At 33.1% G+C, this 23,329-nt stretch overlaps 1 protein-coding gene across 5 annotated transcripts in view; it reads left to right on the top strand.

Annotated features, from left to right (window-relative positions):
• Positions 1 to 23,329, top strand: part of LOC126692377 (putative receptor-like protein kinase At3g47110) — a 181,236-nt gene that overhangs the window by 49,381 nt on the left and 108,526 nt on the right. The gene's annotated exons all lie outside the window — the stretch shown is intronic.

Raw genomic sequence — 23,329 nt, 5'->3', positions numbered from 1 at the left:
AATTTATAAGTACTTCAGTCTTTATAACGAATAGCTCTTATGGAATCCTTATGAAAGGGCCCGCTGGTATCATCCACCAAAGAAACTGCACTAACCCACTTTTATTAACTTTCTCTCACATTTCTCGGCAACCAAATAAACATCAAATAAGGTGCTAAGAGAGTGAGGAGAAGGAGATCTGAATATCATCAAATCCCACTTTATTTTGTAACTTTGTTCACCCGTAGGGGCAGTAGACAATAACTGCTAAGAAAGTGAATTCAAGATGGAAAAACCTCACCCTTGCCTTAGGACATATAGCTATTTATTTTCATTATGTAATAATAACACTACATTGTTTTATCCTCAATGTTCAAAATAACATGAATTTCTAAACTCAAAAATACTGTACATTGGAAAATGTACTCAAAAAACTAAAGCTACAGTATCCACAACATGACATTGCAATAAAATACTACAACTATTGAGTCATTCAGCAAATAAGAAAGTAAATGAAACTAATTGTGGTTCAATAACTTACTTGTTCTTCACTGTAGAAGACCAAACTTTTATCATGCAATCCAATGAACCAGAGAACAAATACTTATCCAATGAACCAGAGAACAAATACTTATCCAATGAACCAGTATCATAAAACACTGCCAATTTTCATGATCCCAAACCTGAAACAAAATAAACTTCATGCTTGAGCAAACACCAACACATTATTTGAGTCATTCAGCAAAAAATAAAATTAAGATACAAAGTACTACATAACACAGCAATATCATCTTCAACACAGAAAGGTCTTTAACAATTACATATAAAAAAACTCAATCACAACAATGACAACATATGAGAGTATTTGAGTCATTCTCAACAAAAATAAAAATACCCATTCTCAACAAACATGAGCCGAAGGGAAAAAAAAAAAAAAAAAACCTTACCGATTCCAGATCGTCGAGAATGGTCCGAATCAGCAGTGAAGACTTCGTCGCGAAGGGTCCGAATCGGCGACAAATGGGTTCAAATCGGCAACGAATGGGCTAAAATAACACTTCAAAACCGTCGAGAATCGGCGACGAATGGGTTGAGAATCGGCAACGAATGGGAATTGTTGAGAATCGGCGACGGTGGGAGCTGAAATAACACTTCAAAGAGTCGCCGATGCGGAGGAAGGCGAAGCGTCGCCGATGCGAAGGAAGGAGAAGCGTCGCCGGAGGAAGGAAAAGCGTCGCCGGTGCGAACAAGGCGAAGCGTCGCCGGCGATTTGGAGACGGAGAGTGGGCTTATCGGCGACGACGAGTGGCTTATCGGCAACGGTTCAGGTATTTTTTTTGTTTGGGTTTCTCTTTTTCTGACCGAAAACTCCAGTGGGTGAATGTTTTTTGTTTTGCTGAGTGGGTGAATGTTTTTTTTTTTTTTTTTTGGGAGTATTTATAGTGGTATTTAGCGACAAAATGTTTTCGTCGCTATTGCCCACTTCTAGTGATGAATTTCTGTTTCGTCACAAAGTGGTCTTTAGCGACAAAATGTTTTCGTTGCTATTGCCCACTTCTAGTGACGAATTTCTGTTTCGTCACAAAAGGACCCAGAATTTGTTACACTTTTAGCGACGAATTTTATTTTCGTCACTAAAGAAATCATATTTTGTTAAGATTTTTAGCGATGAAATTCAAATTTCGTCGTTGTAGAATACTTTTAGTGACGAATTGTGATTTTGTCACTAAAAACATATAAGTGCAAAACTATTATTATTTTTAGTGATGAATATTTTTCGTCGCTAATTCTTCCTTATAGCGACAAAAGGATTTTCGTCACTAATACTATACACAGCAATACCTACAGTGATGAAATATTTCGTCACTAAAAAATTCAACTTTTAGTGATGAAATATTTCATCGCTATAGATTAATTAAACTCGCGCCAAAATTTCCCTCCACTGGCGCCCATTTTTTAGATCACAATAGCGACAAAATTTATTTTTCGTCACTAAATGTTATAATTTTTTTCACTATTAGTGACGAAATTCATATTTCGTCACTGAAGCTGTATTTTTAGCGACGAAAAATATTTCCTCACTAATTTTCGTCGCTAAAAATACATTTTGTTGTAGTGTAACAATGGTATAATAGTCAATTTATATAAATTACATTTTTCATCCTTCCCTTTTTCTCTCCAACCAAACATAAGAGTTTTCCACTCTCCCACTTTTCCACCCCTCCAACCAAACACACAAGAGGGAAAACTAAATATTTTCCATCCTCTCACTTTTCCATCCTCCCATAATTTTCCATCTTCCCACATAGCCATACACAGTAACAAAACCTAAAATTAAGAAACTCAAAAAATCCACAACAAACCCAACAACAATACCACCACCATATTGGAACCCACTACATGAATCAAACAATCACCACAGTGGGAGATCGATCTTGGCCTAACGAGGTTGAGGGAGAACAATTTGAAGACGCAATCAAGAGCGGGCTCGACGACTTTGGTGTGGCTGGATTTGAGAGCGAGAATGACAAGTTAGAGAATGCAATCGTTTCCAAGTTTGAAGACGCGATTGTTTCTTGTCTCTTATCTCTAATCAGTATTTTCACTCTCTTCTCCTCTCTATCTTCGTCTTTGTAGTGGAGCTGTGGTGGTGGGTTTGTTGATTTCTTCTCTCCCTTCGTCTTTGTTGTGGCGTCGTGGTGGTGGGCTCATTGATTTTTCCTCTCTTTTTGTCTTTGCTGTGGCGGTTTGTGGTGATTCATGGGTTTTTGTTAGGCCGATGTTAGAGGATTTGGGTTTTTTGTGGGCCTGTTTTGGTTTGGATTGGCATTAGAAATCTGGGTTTTTTTGGGTGTGGAGGAGTTGTGGGTTTTAGTTTGACGTGCTTGTTTGTTGATGCCGATGCCAATGGTCTGTGGTCACTGGTTCTGTGTTTGTGAGTGGGTTTTGTTGATGCCGATGTTGATGTTTTGCTGTTGGGTTTGTGGGTTTTGTTGACAGTTAGTGGTTGGTAGTTCTGGGTTTGTGGGATTGTGCCATGTAGGTTTAGCTTATGAATGTGTGGGTGGTTGGTGGTCGCTAGGTTCATTCAAGATTTTTTTTTTTGTTTGTTTACTGAGAAAGAGGTTCTTCATTTTTTTTTTTCCTCTTCTAATCTATTCGAATAGAGAAAGAGAAGAGAAAGAGACATGTCTGAGGGAGGAAGAAAATCACTAACAGGTGGGCTAACGGTGTTAGGAACTAAGTTGGGCTTATGGACCAATTTGATTATTTTTAAAATGTCTTGGACCTAACTAGTATTAGACCAAACCACAGGGGTGGTTAATGGAATTTACCCAAAAATAATAATAAAACTCTTCCCGGGCAAATTATTCCTCAAGAAATGGGTTATCGCCAACCGCACTTTCACAGCACCTGAATTTGACTTCCAATTCCATTCTAGAATATTAACAATTCTAATTTGATTTTCAATTCCAATCCAACTTAGTTGGTGTACCGTGTAATTGGGTCTTGAAGTTACAGGAACTATCCTAGCTTTGATACCAAACATTTATTTTCTCTAAATTGTAAGTGTTCTTTCTTTTCTTAATTTTTTTTTTTTTTTTTTTTTTTTTTAATGTTCTTAATTTAGTTTCTCTAGGACAATTCATAAGGAAGCTCACCTAGTTAGGAAGCATGCATGGCCATCATCAGTCCTGGAACTTCTAAAATGATAATTTTGGCCTCGGGTACAATTTTGTTCAAGAATGAGATTTTAATTTCATAGTTGTCAAATAGTGTCTACAACGCCTTAACTTGTATTTCTAAATAATTCATTTATTTATAATACAGTGACTAAATTTTATGTCTTCCATTAATTTATAGCAATGATTCTCTTTTTCCTGGACTTCAGACCAACAGTATACCAATCTTTGTTGCCTTAATGCAATTGGTCACTGTAAATAAACCTGTGAACTAATCTCTTTTATAATTTTCATAAATAAATAATATATCTTTCCTGATGGAAATTATTCCTCAAGAAATGGGTCGTCACCTACCGCACTTACAGCATCTAGAAATTTTACTTCCAATTCCTTTTTCTATCAATTATAATTTGACTTTCAATTCCGCACCAACTCAATAGTACACTTTTCTTCTGTATAAATTGTAATGTTGTTTAGCTTCTCCTGGACAATTCACAAGGAATCTCACCTAGTCCTAGTTAGCAAACACGGCCATGATCAATGTTCGGACTTATAACTTCTTCAACTAGTCTTAGTCAATACTGTCTGTCCGGTACGTACATCTAAATTTTACTAAAATTATCTTAGTCAAAATGATGTTTTTATCCTTAAATTCTAAAATTATCTTTTTACATTTAAATTTTAATGCTATGTTAAATGACAGTTAAAAAATAGGGTTACTACATATATAAAGAAATTCATGCGATTTTTAAAAATTTGTTATTAATTGTAAAATTATGGCTTAACTGTATTCTAGAGGTAATATATAAATATATATATATACCTTTAACCCTTTAGCAAACTCAACCTGGTAGGAGCAAATATTATGTTAACAAAACAATCATACATGTATTTAAGCCTACTTCAATTGTTTTTTTTCTGACGATTTTGTTCTAATTTCTCAACAAGCCACTACAAATATAATATTTAGGGTTTGGTTTACTTCCAGTACTTCTTTTAGTTAAACATCTCATTTTGTTTTAAGTAACAATGGTAAGTGGTAGTGGGTTTTAATCTTTACATTTTATTTAGTTAGTGAGTGATGTGGCAGTTTTTCATTAAAACAAAAAGAGATTCCAATTTAAAAAGTATTGAAGGTAAGTCAAACCCTAATATTTGCACAAATTGCAAATGATAAAGTCTTTCCATTATATTTACTTACTAGCATGAACCAAAACTTAAATGCTTTGCCCCTTCTGACATGGAAAATAAACTAAAAGACAAGTCCCATTTACCAATTTAAACCAACAAACCAACCACTGACAGTATTAAAACTAAAAAGCATGTCTATTTTAAATGAGAGTTATTTTATGTACACAATAAATTGTCACAACATCTATATTTATGTATATCTAAAAACTGAAGCGTAGCATTTACTATTACTATGCTTCTATTGAACCACATGCATTAGCAGCCACATCATCCACCTCTCTCTCCCTCTCTCTCATTTTTAACTATTTTTCTTATTAATTCACAACTTATTGTTACGCTTTCTCCAACTTTTCTCCTACCCTCTATTTTTCATCTCCCCACTAGCTACTATCTACCTTAATATCACTCTTCCTCTATCTTTTTATTTTCCTTTATTTTTGTATTTTCTTATTCTTATTTTCTTACTTTAAATTTGTAATTCTCTCTCATTCTATTCATAGTTTTCTCACATAAAAAAAGTTATCTCTCTCTCTCTCTCTCTCTCTCTCTCTCTCTCTTTCTCTCAATTTTTTTTTTCCATTTTTGGGTGGATTTTTTTCTTACATATCTACTTTAAGTTGATTAATTTTTGTGTTTTTCAGAACTCTCCTTAATTTGGTTTGATGTGATTTAGTTTTGTGTTTTTAAGTTGTAATATTTGTTTTTTTTTTTCTTTCATTTCTTTGATTTCATAGATATTATTCTATTGCATTATAAATCTAGTATATAAGAATATAATGTTATTCTATTACATAACATGAGTTAGATAATTTGGTGTTTATTACTATATCTTATATTTTACTTTATTTCTTCTCATCTTATTTTCTATAAATTTGTTATTCTCCCTCACATTCTCTCTTGAAAAAATGTTTATTCTCTCTCTTATTCTTTCTTGCAACTCTACTATAGGTAGATGAATCATTTTTTTTAAATTCTATTTCAAGTTTAATACATTTTGGTGTTATATCTTTGAGTTCCTTATCACAAGTAGTTTCTCTCCCTGTTATAGATTTGATTTGATTTTTGTTTGAGTTAATACTTAGTTATTTTGGAAGTGAGAATTTGAATTTATATCAAAACACAATCTTGGTTATGCATTTGAATGTCCCTATCAGGTTTTTTTTTTTTTTTTTTTTGAGAAACCCCTATCAATTATTTGAGTAATATTAAAAACTAATTTTGATATGAGATTTGATTAACATGATAATCTCCTTTAAGAGAATAAGGAATTTAAATAATTTATTTGAAACTTAAAAAGTTTAATTATAAAGAAAAAAAAAAAAAACATAGCACACTATATCATAATTTCAAAAAATATGGACTACCTCATAAAGGAATAATATCAATCAAACACAACCAAAATTATAGAATGATATTTTGGAAGAGATAGAAATATGAAAAATAATTTTAGAATTTTTTTTTTTTTTTTTTAGGGAGAACAAATTACCTTCAACAAATTTTAGAAAAAAAAAATTACATTATACCATAATTACAAGATAAATATTAATTCCCATGCATCCCATGAGTTTGCGACTAGTTTTCATAACAATTGAGACTTCAATCTACCATAAGTCAAAATAAAATAAAATAAAATAATGAAATATTAGAATAAGACCTGCCACAACTATTGATTGGACTTTTGTGAAAATATTGTGACATTTTATTGTTTACCTAATAAGGAAAAGACTCTCTGACACACCAATCTCTCTTTTTTTTCTTTTTTTCTTTTTTTCTTTTTTTATGCTAACTTTATCTTAATTTTCACATTCTACCAATATTCAGTATTCACGACACTTTTTTGAGTTCTTCTCCCCTACTATCCCAAAATTTTCCTTTTTCTAACAGCAATACATCCCACTTTTTCTAGAAAAAAATATACTTAATGTCCTTTTAATGTATTATAACCCTAAAGCCTCCACTATGTTCTTTTTATCCAACTTTTGACTTTATCACAATTTTAATGTGTAGATTTTGATTTTTTTTTACTTAGTAAACCCCCTTTTTTTTCCATTTAAGAAATTAGAAAATTAGAGAAGGAAATGTTGAATTCTAAATGTAGGGACTTGGGCCCATGTGACCAAGATTGGCCCAGGTAACCAACGCCCAAGGCTGTCCCAGGTAATTGAAACTGGCCCAACACTGAAGGGATAGGCCCAGCCCAATGACAAAAGTGCAAGGATGTAAGGTTGGCTCTAGGGGAAACCTACCATATTTGGGCCAGGTTTGGTCCAATACCGACTAACAGGCCATAGGAGGCTGATGAGGGGACGATCAAATTCAGATCGGTTTCTCGAGCACAGTTAGTGCCTTTGGGAAGTTCGCTGCCAAATGTTATTTGGCGTCAGGAACAAGTTTCAAGAGAATCCTCAGAAGGAATCATTTTTCTTGGGATTCTAGGCAAAAGTGAAATTGCGTGAGAACTGATGCAAAAGTAATAATTTGGATCCCCACTAAGGGAAGACTACAAAAGAGAAGATAGGACGAATGGAAAGGGGGTTGGTTGGTAAACAAAGAGAAGGGAAAAATCAAGGAGAGAAAAAAGGAGAGTGAGAGGAGAGATCAAAGAGGGATAGGGTTGGGCTTGTGACAAGGAAGAAGAGGAGTTTGGGCTGTCAAAGTAGCGTTTGAGGCAACATTTAGTAGGAGTGCAAGGATACCCACCAACAAATTAATTAGGAGCCCAAATTCATCGTCCCTAAGTGAAGTACTAAGGGGACTAGGCACCACACTACATATTTTTTTAAAAGTGATCAAGATAGTGAGACTATACAACTTTGTACATTTAGATTGATTTATTTTCTCAATTTATTTTGAGCAACAAATTAGATGTCTAAGATTTATGTATTTAGATAGTTGCTTACTTTAATTGATTGTTAGTAACTATGAATTAGATATTTTTGTTTGTTTATTTATTTTAATGACATGAAATATACACTTGTAGTTAACTAAACAAAGTATGAAAAAGTAAATTACAGTTTACATTTATATTAGATTTTGATTGACGATTAGAATTATTTATTTATTTTATTATTAATATAGGTTAATATTTTAAAGGAAAATTTAACCAATGTCCTTAGAGTATTGGTTTAGGAACTATTTTTACAAACATTTTATTGGAAGAATGATAAAATAATAAATGTTGTTTACAACGTTTTATATTTCCTATAAAAGTGATATCAAAACTTTCCTATTATAGTTTACTAACAATTGCCCTAAGGGCATCCGTTAACATAACCCATATTTTAATTAAGAAAAAAAAGGTTAATATTTATTTGGTTATTTTTTTAATGTTCTTGTGATCTTGCTCCCCTAAGCTAATATTTGGCTCAACCACTATTTCAGATACTATTTCTCTCTCGGTCAAAATTGACTACCTAAAAGCCTACAATCATGGATTAGCGAGTAAACTTCGATGGGAACGCTGTTTCTATCTTGAAGCATTAATGGGTTCGTCTAGTTGCCATTGCAGCCCCAAAGAACTATCAAAATTGATTATGTTAACCTTGAAATGATTGTGGGCAGAATTAACAGTTTCACATTACCTATTCTTGTGTCGTTTTCTTTCCTTGCATGGGTCATCTTTCTTAATTTGCTTTCCCACTAACGGAGCTTATTTTTTTAAATATGTATTTCTATTGCATTCGATAATAACTAGTATCTTCCGTTTTAATGGGTAGATATTCTGTTTGAATCCATTTCCCTCTCTCTTGTGTGTTTGTTTCTATAAAAAATAAAATATAAATAAATAAAATTGGTCAATATTTTACTATTGGTATTCTACTTTCAATTCTTTCCACAAAAATTTCCAATCAACTTATCGAAGTCACAATACCGGGCACATTTTAACAGAATTGACAGTCAAGTCCATGTTAAAATGGTCGTTTCTTATAAACCAAAACCGAAACCAAAATTCTTCTCTTCTGGGTCATTCTTATCTACGTAAAGTTTACTTTTGTGATGAGCAAAAGAAAAATCTATGCTATTAATTCATTATCTATAGGTGCGGCTAAAGTTTTGCATTTCCACAGAAAGCTATGTCCATGCATTTCCACATATAATTCTGTTATCTCTAATTGAATTTTTTGTATTCCACAGAAAGCACACGTTTTGAACAGATTCTATCCCTCGCTTCAAACTTGCAACCTCAACAGAATGACACTCTTGTCTTAGTTACGAGTGGGTTTAGTTAATTTTCTTTCATGGGATTCTTTTGATGTCCATGACCTCAGGTTTGAAATCTAAAATAGTTCCTGCTCTTGCAAATGAAACTGATCGCCAGGCCGCCAGGCTTTACTTGACTTCAAGAATTGGATCACTCAAGACCCACTTCAAATCATGAGCTCATGGAATGACTCCATACATTTTTGCAACTGGTTAGGTGTCACATGTAGCCCCTCCAGTAAACGAGTCATGGTTTTGAATCTGGATGCTAAGAGATTGTTTGGCTCCATACCACCCTCTATAGGAAATCTTACTTGCTCACAGGAATCAACCTACGAAGCAATAGCTTAAACGGTGAAATTCCTCAAGAAGTGGGACGTCTACAATGCCTGCATCATCTCAATTTGAGCAGGAATTCCTTTGGTGGTAAACTTCCGACTAATCTAAGCTACTGTACAAAACTTAGAGTGCTTGACATTGCTTACAACAATCTTGTTGGGCAGATTCCAAGCCACCTCAGCTCATTGTCAAAGTTGGTGAATCTAAGTCTTGGTATGAGCAACCTAACAGGAAGTATCCCAGGTTGTATAGGAAACTTTTCTTCTTTGTAAATTCTTAATCTTGCCCGAAACTCTTTGCAAGGAAGTATACCTAGTGAACTTGGCCTTCTATCAGGCTTGGGAAAATTTCAACTTTATGGGAATTATCTGTCTAGTACCATTCCTTCTCTGATCTATAATATTTCTTCCATATACTACTCTGTTACTCTAAACCTACTACATGGAAGCAATCCCCCAGATGTTGGCTTACTCTTCCTAACCTTCAAATATTTGCTGGCGCTGTTAATAGTTTCACAGGAACTATTCCTCCATCATTGTCAAATGCTTCTCAACTTCAGGTACTTGACTTTTCTCAAAATAATTTGACTGGGACTGTGCCTCAAAATCTAGCAAGCTTGCAAGGCTTGGTTAGACTTAATTTTGAAGTCAATAAACTTGGAAAGATGAAAGATGGTGACCTGAATTTTCTTAATAACTTTGCTAATTGTACTAGTTTGAAGGTCTTGAGTTCTGCTCAAAATCAATTTGGAGGGATATTGCCTAGCTTCATAGCCAACCTTTCCACGCAACTAAAATCTCTTACTATGGGTTCAAATATGATCCGTGGTAGCATCCCTATTGGGATTGGGAACCTTGTTAACTTAAACTTGTTGGGATTAGAAGGTAACTATTTGGGAGGTCCTCTACCAAATATTCTTGGGAAGCTTAAGAACTTAGAAGGATTAGAATTGAATAATAACGAATTTTCAGGGCTAATCCCTTCCTCCTTGGGTAACTTAACTGCATTAACAAGGCTCTATTTGGAAGAAAACAAATTTGAGGGTAGTATACCCCCAAATCTTGGAAATTGCAAAAAATTGCTTATACTAAACCTTTGTAGTAACAATCTCAATGGCACGATACCAAAACAAGTTTTTGGTCTTTCTTCCCTTTCAATTCTTTGGTCATGTCTCATAAAAATAAAAAAATAAAACTCTTCCCTAACAAATTATTCCTCAAGAAATGGTTTGTCACACACTTTTACAGTACCTGAATTTGACTTCCAATTCCTTTCTTAACAAATTAACAATTCTAATTTGATTTTCAATTCCAATCCAACTTAGTCGGCGTACCGTGTACTTGGGTCTTGAAGCTACAGGAACTATCCCAACTTTGATACCACACTTTCTTTTCTCTAAATTGTAATGTTTTTTTTTTTTTTTCCTCAAAACCTTGGACAATTCATAAAAAAGCTCTCCTAGTCCTAGTTAGGAAGCCTCGGGTACAATTTTGTTCAAGAATGAGATTTTAATTTCATGGTTATGAAATCAGAAATAGAGTGTCTACAATGCGTCAACTTGTATTTCTAAATAATTTATTTATAATACAGTAACTAAATTTTATGTCATCCATTAATATATAGCAATTTTTCTCTCTCTTTTGGACCTCCTAACAACAGTATACCAATTTTTGTTGCCTTAACGCAATCGGTTGTTGTAAATAAACATGTGAACTAATCTCTTTCATAATTTTTTAAAATAAATAAATAAATAAAGCATCTTTAATTTACTGATGGAAATTATTCCACAAGAAATGGGTCGTCGCCAACCGCACTTGCAGCATCTAGGAATTTTACTTCCAATGCCTCTCTATCAATTCTATTGACTTTAAATTCCGCACCAACTCAGTTGGTGTACCTGCAGGGTCTTGATGGAGACAACCTTAGGCCAACTTTGATGGTTTACCCTTTTCTTTTGTATGAATTGTAATGTTCTTTAGCTTCTCCTGGACAATTCACAAGGAAGCTTTCCTAATTCCTAGTCCTAGTTCCTACGTAGCTCAGCTACTTTGATCCCAACCTTGGCTTTTGTCTTGCCTGTATTCTTGTTCCATATTAATGAAAGTTTTCTACCGTTTTGATCTCAAAAAAAAAAAAAATTTAATAATAATAATAATCTAAATTTAACTTCCAATTCCTTTCTATCAATTCTAATCTGACTTGCAATTCCACTTCCACACCAACTCAGTTGGTGGACCTTTCGGGTACTATCCTGCCTTTGATAGAACACTTCTCTTCTTTATAAATTGTAATGTTCTTTAGCTACTTCTGGACAATTCATAAGGAAGCTCTCCTAGTTCTAGTTAGCAAGCACGGTCAGCATCAGTGTTGGGACTTGTAACTTCTTCAAATAGTCTATGGCAATATTGTCTGTCTGGCACGTACGATTCCTCCTTTGATTTATAATACATATATCTTTCATAAATATACTATTTCACCGTCAGCCAGAATAGACTGCATGGAAGCCTACAATCTTACCTTGGCCACAGTACTCTTCCTATACTTGAAATGTTTGATGGCAGTTTTAAAAGTTTCACTGGACCTATTCCTTGATCATCTGGTTTGCTAATTGATCAATGACATTATTAAATGTTTGAAGGAGACTGCAAAGATGTATGTCATCCTAAACCCAGACTCTTCCTCCTATTGGAGGATTGAATCAATCATCCAAGATATCAATAATGTCATTGATGTCAATGTCATCCTAAACCCAGATTCTTCTTCCCATTGGCAGATTCAATCAATCATCCAAGATATCAATAGCTCCAATCAGTGCACTAAGAGCGCTGCTCAGTATGTTTGAAGCGGGATCACCACTTGGACGTGGTCTTGGGCAAGACCCACTTAAGCCGAATCTTGACCCTGAGGACTTCGTTTAAAGGCCCATTGGGCTTTGACCTTAAGGGTTTTTCCTAAAGGGCCTATTCCCATCTCATTCACTCCCAACTGGGTTCAGTGTTAGGATTGAGATAAGCTGGTCCCCATAATTGTATTTTGGGCTTGTATCAATAAAATCTTTTAATCATTTTTTTTTTTTTTGATGAAATTTTAATCATTTTTTATATATAAAAGAAGTAGACTTATTGTACAACAGCTCGCATGGATGTAGACCTGTTGTCAATCATTTATCTTCAATGAATCTTGTTTTTAACAACGTACAGGCAACGCCGCAAGGTATAAAATAAACAAATAAATAAGAATGATATATATATATATGTAGAGAGAGAGAGAGAGAGCCGGTTTGGGTCTAGTGCTAAGGAAACTCTAAACCAATTGAAATATTGACATGTATTAAATATTTTTCAAGTGTCAACATCTCAATGGATTCAGTGCTTCTATATACTAGATCCAATCCTTACCCTATATATATATACACACACACACACAAAGAAGTGTGTCCATGAAATGAGGAGGTCTCTCACGAAGCAAGCTCCATGAACCATACTCTTAGGGCGTGTGAGTCTCATTGTTTTTTAGGGTGGGTTTGAGCAATAAACATGAAAGCTATTTCAAATCATTTCAGCCCAAGCCCATATAATGAACATGTTAAGAGTCCCCATCTCCCACATAAAAGAAGTGCATACATGGGTTAGGTTTGGCCTTTTTTGCTAAATATGTTGGGTTATAGATTGATCCCGATTAATTAATTCAATTACCCAAGTTGATTAATTAGGTCAAATTACATGCAAATTGTGGAGGCACCAAAAAATCATCAAATAAACTAAGTGCAGTGGAAATTAAATTGATACGATGATTTGTTAACGAATGGGAAAAACCACTTGCAAAGCAAAAACCCCACAGGTGAACTTCAAGTCGCTACTCCCAAGAATCTACTTCTCAAGAACAAGCGGTTACAAATATAAGGAATCTTACCACCACTAGGCCTATTCCAAAATACAAACCTACAGTTAAATCTTTACTACAATCCCCAATTGTACTTGATCTTGTAGAGACTTCTTCCTTTGCACGGATCCTAGTATGTGACTAAATCCCTTGCATGAATCCAAGTATGTAACTAAATCCACAACAACCTTTTGATTGTTGTAGTTGATTTGTAATAGCTTCACATAGAAACACTAATAAGATCTTCAATTTTGGTATTAGAGACTTTGCTTGGTTACAAAACTCAAAGACGCATAAGAAATGCAACAATATCTCTTTCTTCTGTAGGAGGAGGCTAGGGTTTCAAAAAGAAAACCTTATGAAGCTTTCTAAGGTTAGGGTTTTCTTTTTCTACCTCCATATTTAAATAGGAGCTTAATGGGTATTTTAAATAGGCTCTCCTATTCCAATTAGGTTTACACAAACCTTGAGCTTTCCTAATCTTATTAGGATTGTACAAACCCATTAACAAATAGCCTCTTAGAATAAAACGTTGCTAGCTATATTCTAAAATTCATCAGCTCGATAGATCAAGAGGTGTCGAGCATGTGTCAAGAATTCTTCATTAAGTCTCGATAGATACTAGTTTTAAGATAGTGTCTAGACTAGTGTCTAGCTTAACTAAATTAGCCTTTTTTTTTTCACTTGTTTCTTGGTTCAATCTTCATGTTTTTAATGATACCACTTGTAAAGTAAATTTCATATACTTTTTGATACATTAAACTCAATTTAGATCTATCTAATTACAAGTAAAATGTATTTTGTCAAAGGATATGCCAATACATAGAAAATATGACCCTAACAGAATAGCATAATTTTAGGTAATATTTAGGAAAAAAGCATCGGGTCAAACTTATTTAGTTATGTAGTTTTTTTTTTTTTTTTTTTTTTTTTTTTGAACTCGAGTTTGTTAGACTCGAGTTCCTGGCATTATGACAATCTGATCAAACATAATGATTGGAACTCGAGTTTCAAAAAAAGTGCTACATAACTAAATAAGTTTGGTCAGGTACCATTTAGCAAATTTTTCCAAAAATTATGTTATTTAGCAAATTTTTCCGCTTAGGTTTGAACAAAGCGAGCCCATAGCAACGCAAGCCAGGATCCTTAGGTCCTGTGGGCTTGCCCAAATATGATTGACACAGAGATGAAGACTACAAATTGATGGCCCATGCACATGATGACAAGATTTGGCGTTTCAGCTTGATTAGGTGATTATGGTGCATGCATGCTGCACGCAGTACAAGATATACAAAAGCTTGCATGAATTATTATGGAAAAGCTAGCCATTAAGTGATGCTAGTATATAGAAGCATATGCAAATTTTACAAATTTTCACTTCAATTTTATCTTTTGAAACTTGATTACTGATGGTTTGATTTTTGCACTCAATATATCATTCTAATATATATCATTCTAATAGTTAGGAATTACAATTTCGTTGGGAATTAAACTTTTGTTCATCTAACAGTCAAAATGATGTTTTTATCATTAAATTCTAAAATTATCTATTTACCTTTAAGTTTTACCATTAGGTTAAACGATGGTTGAAAAATAAAGTATGGTAGTACATAAATACAAAGAAATTTATACGATTTTTATAATTTGGTACTTGTAAAATTCTAGCTTAACTGTATTCTAGAGAATATAATATTTGCACAAATTGCAAATGATATGCTCCCATTTATATAATATCTTGCTAGAGATGTTCACAGGAAAAAAACCTATCGATGAAATGTTCATAGATGGTTTGAGCATTCATATATTCACTTCAATAGCTTTGCCTGAACATGTAATGGATATAGTAGACCCATCAATGTTCTTTCAGCTAGGAGGATGAAGAAGATGTTGATGATAAGAGAAACGAAGATGACATTGAAGACAGAGAAACAATTGAAGAAGAGCGTCATCTCAATGTTAGTAGTAGAATAAATGATTGCTTGATATCAGTGTTCAAAATTGGATTGTTGTGTTCTACAACATCACCTGATGAGCGGATGCCAACAAATGTTGTTGTCAATGAAATGAATGCAATTAGAGGCATATATCTCAAATTTAAGAAGGGAAATAGAAGAAGAATGAACTAGGTATGTTAACTCATTTTATTTTCTTCTCAACAAAAACTCATTTGATTTGATTAATGGGCATACATATTTTTTACTTCTTTGTAAAAGAATAATAATAATAATATAAAAATAACAACATAAATGAGAAAAAAAATGAAAAATTGAAAAGAATATCAATTTCCTTAATATTACAACAAAATGTCACAACATTTTTATAACAAGCAAGATATACCATAATTCGAAATATATAAATTGAAATAATATAAAATAAAGATTTTAATGGGACCTATCACAACTCAAAACAAAGATATTGTTAAAATATTGTGAGATTTTGTTGTCTCAATCTCTAGTTCCTAAACTTTTCTGTACTTTTATTTAACACCAATGGAATAAAAGGAATAGAAATACTGTTTGTTCATGTTTTTGCAAGAAAGTAATTACAGCTCTTTCATTCTTCACTATTTCTATCAGTGACGTAGCTGTTCCGTTATTAATTAATTTATGTGATTGTTTTTTAGAATGACCGTATTGGATGGAGGCTATAAACTTATGACCCGTTCACTTGAGGTCAAGATTTGGTATACTCCTGTTAAACCATATTTACATAGCATTTTAGTCTAGTTCGGTCCAATTTACTTCACTTTGGTCTAGGTTTGGTTTGGTCTAATTTGGTCTATTTGGTCTAGTTTAACTACTTCGGTCCATTCGGTCCACTTCACTCAATTCGGCTCATTTCAGTCTATTTGGTCTACTTTGGTCCTTTAAGTCCACTTTGGTTCATTTTGGTCCACTTAGTTCCATTCAGTGATAACATTTGTGTTCATTTAATCTGTGATATATAACTATAAGAGATCTCTTTTGTATTGATTCAAAACCTTTTTTTTTTCCTAATCTTTTGGACCAAGCTTAACCCCTTCCCTTCAAGTCCATTTCCCTACTTCCAAAGATCCATCAATCGAGTTGTCACTCACAGAGGATTTTACTACCACCATTTTTAAATAAGTCTGGCGTTTGTGTTCTTTTCTTCTAACCAATATGTAACATTTCCTCCTTTTTCTGCGTCGCTAGAACTTAATTGGTTTTGACCCTAAATTGGTGAAATTTACCATTCTGAAATCCAATTGAACAAATCGAGTTCGATTAAACCTTGTCAAACCTCAACAACAATTTGGGAGAAAATGGGCAAATGCCCCTTTCAAAAAAAAAATCTAGCATTTTGCCCCCTTTCCCAAACAAATTAGGAAAATGCCCCTATTTTGAAACTCGATTTTCTCAAAATTGAGTTATTAAAAAAAAAAAATTGGAGCCCTATAGTGGCGTTTTAAGGAGCCTATAGTGACGTTTTAAGGACCTATAGTGGCGTTTTGTAATCCGATCTCCATGAAGTTGAGTTACATGCAATTTTTTTTAACTCGACTTCATGGAAATCGGATTACAAAACGTCATTATAGGTCCTTAAAACGTCACTATAGGATCCTTAAAAACATCACTATAGGGCTTAACTCAATTTTGAGAAAATCGAGTTTCAAAAGCAGGGCATTTTCCTAATTAATTTGGGAAAGAGGGCAAAATGTTGGATTGTTCTTTTGAAAGGGGCAAAAGCCAATTTTTTCCCAACAATTTGGGTATATGACAATACAAGTGAATTTGTCCCCAGTAATAGGCTTTTATTTTTTTGGCAAATCAGAACCTTCATTCAATAATAGCAAAAATAGCAACAATTAAATACAAGCTATACATTCCACCGCACACCCTTGGTGGAATGGTCACTCCACAAGTATAAATACTTGTGGGGTGTAGGGGGCAAAGGCCAGGGTTCAAGTCTCCTGGAGGGAGCTTCACACATATATACACTTAGATTATGATAGAGTAGTATTCTATCTTGTATCAAAAAAAATAAAAATAAAAATACAAGCTATACATTGGTGACACATTGGGCTAGATGTTGGTGTCGGTACATTCAATGTGGAAAAAGGCAAAAAAGCAAAGTGACAAACAGAGTGGAAATTTTTTTTTTTTTTTAAATATATATAAATATATATATATATATATATATATATATATATATATATATATATATATATATATATATATATATCTTGGAGAGTGTTAAACACAGTGGAAAATTTATCATGGTCCAAAGTTCATCGAAAATGGAAAAGAAAAAGTGGCAAACAAGGCATAAAATATCCGGCAAAGTGTCTAACACGGTGGAAGATGATCTGGTTCAAAATATTTGATTTGAAGAAAGCGGTATTTGCATGTGAGACTATGAGGCCAAAATGGACAAATGCCCTTTTCGCGCAAATTATACAGCCTTCTGCCCCATTTCCCAAATTAATTAGGAAAATGCCCCTCTTTTGTAACTCGATTTTCTAAAAATCGTGTTTCAACTTAAAACTCGATTTTTGAACAATCGAGTTATAACAAACTAAAAATTAAAAAATATATATATTTTGTTCTCGAGTTCCATGCAATTTTTTAAAGCCCTATAGTGACCTTAAAACATGCAAGTTTTTTTTTTCTTAAGTCTGATCGCTATATAGGGAGCCCTATAGTGGCGTTTTTTATGGAACTCGAGTTCCATGCAATTTTTTTTTTTAGTTTTACCTATAGTTGCATTTCATGGAGGCCTATAGTGGCGTTTTTTATAGAACTCGAGTTCCATGCAAATTTTTTTTTTTTTTTTTTAAAGTTTGATCGCCCCATACTTGATTTTCTACAAATCGAGTTTTACATTGAAACTCAATAACAAAAGAGGGGTATTTCTCTAATTAGTTTGGGAAATGGGGCAGAAGGCTGTATAATTTGCGTGAAGAGGGCATTGGCCCAGATTCCCAGAGACTATGAGACTCCTCCCAGCATTTAGCCAGAAATCCTTAGCTATTAATCGCTGCCTATTTCTTGAACCCCACCTCTCGCAAATCACAATTCCTATGGAGACTCGTTCCAGTTTAGTCAATAGAGAAAAAATTAAGAAATGAAAATTGGCTGGACAAGCATCTGAATTCTACATCCACAGAAATTTCCAATGACTTATCAAAGTCACAGTAGCATTGGACACATTTTAGCAGAATTGACAATAAGGTCATTGTAAAAATGGTTGTTTCATATGCGCCAAAATGTTTTACAAATTTTCATTTCTTTTTTTTTTTTCATTTCAATTTTGTCTTTTGATACTTGATTTGGTACCGATGATGGTTCGATTTTTGTATTCAATATATATATCATTCTAATAGTTAGGAATTATGATTTTGTTTGAAATTAAACTTTTGTTCATCTAACAGTCAAAATGATGTTTTTATTTTTAAATTCTAAAATTATCTTTTTAGCTTTAAATTTTACTGTTAGGTTAAACTATGGTTGAAAAATTAAATAGGATAGTTCATAAATATAAAGAAATTTATACGATTTTTAAAATTTGGTACTAGTAAAATTCTAGCTTAATTGTATTCTAGAGAATACAATTTTTGCACATATTGCAAGTGAAATGCTCCCATTTATATAAAATCTTTTAGACACTATTTTAGTATTTCTCCCTCAGTCAAATGTTGTCATCAATGAAATTAATTAATTAATGCAATTGGAAACACAGTTCTTAAATTTAATAAGGAAAACAAAGGAAGAATGAGCTAGGTATGTTAAGTCATTTTAATTGATTAATGGACATACATATTGTCACTTCCCTGTATTGGGGAAAGAAACATAAGCATATAAAATTAAGGAAAAAAGTGTAGAATTTGGCATTATGAAGAGAGAAGTAGAATTTGGCAACTTGTGTGCTAAATTCGCTTGAAAATTTGTGAGGAGAGGAGAGAATCTGACACCAAATTTGGCACTTGAATTGCTGAATTTGATGTCAAATTATCTTCCTCTTGCCCACCAGTAGTGTTGATACTCATTGGTTTCTTTAAAAAATTAAATGCAACTAAGGCTTGAATCCCCCTCTGTTAAAAAGAGGGGTTAGCATTCACATTGATGGTGTTAAAATAACTAAAAAGTAATTTTTAGCACCACAAACACCAAAATGCATGCTATATTGGAGCTGTTAAATCTTTAAAAATAATTAACAACTTGTTACAGTGAACTACTATTAGTTTCAATCCACTGTAGCAAGTTGCTAATTGCTTATTAAATTACTATGTTAAATTACCAATTTTTCCAAAAGTTTAAACTATTATGATATGGTAAATTTAATCATTTAACTACATACTTCTAACATTGCTTTTATTGGTTTTTATTCTCTCTCTTGTCTCAGCCTCTCATTCTCTCTTTTGCAGGTGGATATTTTATATTATTTTAATTGGTGATGTGCTAAAGTAAAAGATGAGATGTTGGGTGTTTTATTAAATGTGGTGTTAAAATAGATAAAGTAGGTGTTTGAGGTACTAAAAGCTATATTTTTTAGCACCACCAATGTGAATGCTCTATAATTTTAGCATCAACCACTAGGCTACTCCACACTTTGATAATCATATTGAAAGATAATTTATTTATTCTCAAAAGGAATAGATATTTTAACAAATAAAGTGTGTGTGTATATATATATTAAATAAATTAATAGTTTTAACAACGGAGGATGGTACTGATGAATTCAAACCTTAAACATCTTTGTCGGAAACATAAAAAAATAACAATTATCATATATCAATAAATAAATAAAGTTCTATTTTTAATTTCTGTTTTTAATTTTAATTATAAATTAATATATTTGTAGTTTTTCATTGTATGCTTTTATTGTAATTAGTCTTCCCTCAAACTAAAATATATATGTTTTTCAAAATTTAAATTTGTTTGTTTATACCAATACTTGAAGGAGACAACGCCTCAAATTTAATCGACTAATATATATATATATATATATATATATATATATATATATATATATATATATGTAGTTGTTTGTTTATACAACTAGTCTCTTTCATGATTAAAAAATAATAAAACTCTTCCCAAGCAAATTATTCCTCAAGAAATGGGTTATAGCCTACCACACTTTCATAGCACCTGATGTAACGACCACACCTCAACTATGTAGATATTGTCTGATTTGGGGCCTATAAAAGGCCTTTACACATTTAAGGGAGGTCACTCCTTATAAGCACATCCTCATGTGCTTCCCTAGGAAATATGGGATTCCATAGATTACAAGGCCCCTTTTTCAGTCTCTACAATCCAACCTCCTTACGGGCACACGCGTCTTCGCATGTGGTGCCCACACTTTTGGCTAGAGCATGGCTCTGATACCATCCCTCGACCCCCCTTATGAGCACATGTGTCCTTGCGTGTGGGGCTCACACTTCCGACTAGGGCATGGCTTTGATATTGTCCGCTTTGGGGCTCATACCCCTCACGCTTTTATTCTCCCCCCAAAGCACACAGCAGTGGGGAAAAGGCCTCTACACGTTTAAGGGAAGTCACTCCTTATAAGCACATCCCCATGTGCTTCCCTAGGCGATGTGGGATTTCATAGATTGCAAGATCTCCATTTTGGGTCTCTACACCTGAATTTGACTTCTAATTCCTTTTTAAAAAATTAACAATTCTAATTTGATTTTCAATTCCAATCCAAGTTAGTTGGAGTACCATGTACTTGGGTCTTGAAGTTGACCAACACACATGATGCTTTCTTTGATGGACAGTAACTAAACTGTTAGTTCCTAGGTAGTAAGCCTCCAATCCACGAAGGGTTCCTTAAATCCACAAGGTGATAAAACTAGAATCCACCAGAGAAGAAAACTGACAAAAAGTCAGTGTTTATTGATAATAGTCTAATTTCCCTCTGATGGCTATAAAATATATAAATACTGAGAAAAATTTCTAAAACTCTAATTCGCATCTATTACGCGATTAGGAGACAAAATACCGAAATCTACCAAAAATGGCAAAATTAAGTTAAATGCAAAATCATAAACTACTAACCTTAAGAATCATCCTAAAACAAGTGGGACCTTATTCTGACTTTTGAACAAAAAGTTATTAAGAAAAAAAAATTACTATAAATAGCGAAATTGCAGTTTTCGGGGCCTAAATGAAGGAATTTGCCATTTTCAGGAGGTACCTCATGACAAAGTGACAACTATTGCTTAGAATGCCGTTTCACTTTAGCCTGCCAAATTTCATGTGATTCCGACTCCGAGACCCATGATTTCTACTAGTGCCTTTTTGCCTTGTGCGATGATTTCAAGCGCATGTGAGAGTACAGAAAAGCTATAGTGGTCTGTTCTACATCATTTTGTTAGGCTCATAAACTATCTGGACAACAGAATTTGCATTCTATTTTCATTTGCTTCCATTTAATTTTCCATTTAACTTATCAAAGTCACAGTAAAGAACTTACAAGTGATTAAAGTTGCTTACAACGAGCTTATTGGGCAGATTCCGACAAACTCAATTCATGCATTAGTGTTAAATGTTTAAAAAAAATAAAAATAAAAATAAATTATTTAATTAAAAAAAAAAAAAAAAAGGAACTTTCAGTTCATTGTGAAATGACCATTTCGTTCTCATAAGTCAAAAGTCTTCTCTTGTGGGTCATTCTTATTTGGGCTCCTGTGATGTTAACTCTTATGATGAGTAATTTACAACTTGTGGTATAGAGCCTAGTACATTGTATATATATGTCGTTCATGTTCTTCAAAGAAATATATTCGATACAGATCTTAAGAAAACTAAACAACTGATTTATTAATCCAAGTAAAATTTCTATCCATGAAAGAAAATCCATGATATTATTTCATTATCAATACTTCTATAGGTGGGGCTAAAATTTGACTTCTAAAGTTCTAATTGACCTACCTTATATCATAATCAAATTAAAACTCTGGACAAAAAGTTAGATGAAATGGAGCCATTCCATTAATGTACTCTTTCGCAGTAGGTACTACTTATTTCTATCAACACTAATTGAAAATTTTTGTATTTCCACAGAAAGCAGACTCAGTTAATGGTCAATGACAATAATGATTTAAGAGACTTTTCTCAAGTTCGTGTGGTTTATAATACGGATACCCACAACTTTTCAAACTTATCTTATTATGTGGGCTGGAGAGTAATTAAGAAATGAACTTGTCAGACTCATAACTGGCTGCAAAACAACATCGGGATTCTATTTCTACAGAAATTTCCAGCGATTTATCAAAAGTCACAGTACAGGACACGTTTTAGCAGAATTGACAATCAGGTCATTGTGAAAATAGCCGTATCTTATGCGCCAAAATGTTTTACAGATTTTCACTTTTTTTGAAACTTGATTAGGCATTGATGGTTCGATTTTTGCACTCTATATATCATTCTATTCTAACAAATTATGATTTTGTTTGAAATTAAAATTTTGTTCATCTAACAGTCAAAATGATGTTTTTTATCCTTAAATTATAAAATTATTTTTTTTACCTTTAAATTTTAACGTTAGGTTAAACTGCGGTTGAAAAATAAAATAGGGCAGTACATACTATATATATAAAGAAATTTATATGATTTTTAAAATTTGGTACTCATAAAATTCTAGCTTAACGACATTCTAGATAATATAATATTTACACAAATTGCAAATGATATGCTACCATTTGTATAACATCTTTCAGACACTATTTCTCCCCAGTCAAAATTGACAACCTAAAAGCCTAGCTACAATCATAGATTAGCTAGTAAACCTCGACGGGAACTCTGTTCCTCTCTTGAAGCATTAAAGGGCTCGTCTAGTTGCCGTTGTTGCCCCAAAGAATCATCAAAATTGATTATCTTAACCTTGAAATGAATGTGGGCAGAATTAAAAGTTTCACATTAATTACCTATTCTTGTGTCATTTTCTTTCCTTGCATGGGTCATCTTTCTTGATTTGCTTTCCCATTTAACGGAGCTAATCTCTAAAATATGTATTTTTTGAGAATCCGAAAATAGCTAATTTCCGATTTAATTGGTCAATATTCTACTACCTCTAGACTACCA

This window comes from Quercus robur, chromosome 7 (genome assembly GCF_932294415.1).
Source record: "Quercus robur chromosome 7, dhQueRobu3.1, whole genome shotgun sequence".
In the NCBI taxonomy this organism is placed as follows: domain Eukaryota; kingdom Viridiplantae; phylum Streptophyta; class Magnoliopsida; order Fagales; family Fagaceae; genus Quercus; species Quercus robur.
Note: the sequence above shows the minus strand (reverse complement) of the source record. Positions and strands in the feature narration are given on the sequence as shown.